Here is a 2,153-nt window from a genome sequence, read left to right as displayed (position 1 = left end):
GGGTCTCGCTCTTGCTCAGGCTGGTCTCGAACTCCTGAGCTCAAACAATTCACCCGCGTCGGCCTCCCAGAGTGCTAGGATTACAGGCGTGAGCCACCGCACCCGGCCCCAATATATTTTTAAATACCCTCAAAGAAGGGGACATTTTGTTATTAATTTTATGTCTTACCTAAAACCCTCATGCTTTATGTAAGACTTTGTTTTAATTTCTGGTTGATTCTAGAAATTATAAACAACTGGGACTCATTCTTTGACAAAAGTTAGAGATTGCTTTTACATTTCCTTTCAGTGTTTTCACTTTAGAAGCTGTTCTTCAAAGTTTGTATTTTCAAACTTGTTACCTTGTGTCTCTCCTCTGAATCCCTGAGCATAGATTTGGGTGTATTAACCAAGCAGCACCGTAAGGAGAAGTTTTTCTTTGGGAGAAAACAATTTCTACTTTGTAATATCAGTTTTTATATTCTTTAAATTACGGCACTTATGAAACTGACATATATGTCATGAAAATAGTATTAAGTAATAACCTATTGTTACAGACCCTTAATAAAATTGATAACTTAAAAAATAAAACTGTTAGTTTTATTTAGCAGAATTTGACAGACTCCATAGGATCTTATTGTTAGAATTTATCACTAAAATTTCTTTCTTCATCTTTAGGATCAGAGATGAGCCTAATCCTAGATGCTTTCCAGCAAAAAGAATTGCTTTGAACCCCAAAAAAGGGGAAAGAAATGATGCTATGAGACATATATTTTAATTTTAGTCGTTCTTCTGGTTTGGTGTTTGGTGGGTAGTTTAGGAATACAGAAGTATTTGATTTAGATGCTTAATATTTTTGAGAATGAAACTGCTAAGAGAAGTTAAAGGGTATTTGCTACTTAATGTCAGCGCAGAAGAATTGAAAAGCAGTATTTTCAAATTTTAACATGCATGCAATTCACCCAGAGGATCTTAGTAAAATCAGATTCTGTTACTGGGTAGCCTGAGACTCTGCATTCCTAACAAGCTCCTAGCTGGTGCTGATGGGCATGGACCACACTTGCACAGCAAGGTTGTAAAATGGTTTCTATACACAGTGGAGTATTATTCAGCCCTAAAAAAGAACAAGCTCTTGCCATTTACTGCAACATGGATGAGCCTGGAGGATGTTATGCTAAGTGAAATACTCCAGATACGGAAAGAAAAAATATTGCATGATCTCACTTATATATGAAATCCAAAAAAAATTTTCAAATATACAGAGATAGAGAATAAAACAGTGGTTACTAGGGGCAGGTGGGGGGAAAGAAATGGGGAAATGTAGGTCGATGGATACAAAGTAGCAGATGTGTAGGATGAACCAGTCTAGAGATCTAATGTACAACAGGAGGATTAACTGTAAGAAAATTGTGCTGTATTTGGGATTCATGCTAAATGAATACATTTTAGCTGTTTTTGTCACAAAACAAACAAAAGTGGGTAACTACGAGTTGATGGATATATTAATTTGCTTCACTATGATAATCTTCTTACTGTCTTTATATATCCTATAACATCATGTCGTATACCTTAAATATACATAATTTATTTTTTAAAAACTCAGCTATAGCTTAGATCTGCCTTTTTCTTTTTAACCTAGAAAAACAAACAGCACCCAATGAGATACTCTCATTATAGAGAGGGGCGAGGACGTGGGTAGCGTGAGAAAAACTACCTTTATGGCATTATTTAGTATAGAGAAATATTTGCAATACTAATTAAGAAAGCTATTTCTGTAACACAGTGACTGGAACATGGATATAAATCTGAACACTATATTAGAAGTTTAGTGTATAAATGCTGAGTATTTTAAGTATGAATTCTCTTTTTTTTTTGAGACAAGAGTCTCACTCTGTGACCCAGGCTAGAGTGCCGTGGTGTCATCATAGCTCACAGCAACCTCAAACTCCTGGGCTCAAGCGATCCTCCTGCCTCCGGAGTAGCTGGGACTACAGGCATGGGCCACCATGCCCAGCTAATTTTTTCTATTTTTAGTAGAGATGGGGTCTCGCTTTTGCTCAGGCTGGTCTCGAACTCCTGACCTCAAGCGATCCCGTAAGCCCAGCACTTTTGTGATGCATGCCTGTAAGCCCAGCACTTTGGGAGGCCAAGGTGGGAGGACTCCTTGAGGCCTG

The sequence above is a fragment of the Propithecus coquereli genome, unplaced genomic scaffold, assembly GCF_000956105.1.
Source record: "Propithecus coquereli isolate 6110/MARCELLA unplaced genomic scaffold, Pcoq_1.0 Scaffold45, whole genome shotgun sequence".
NCBI lineage: Eukaryota > Metazoa > Chordata > Mammalia > Primates > Indriidae > Propithecus > Propithecus coquereli.
The sequence above is the reverse complement of the archived record's forward strand: the minus strand, read 5'-3'. Positions refer to the sequence as shown.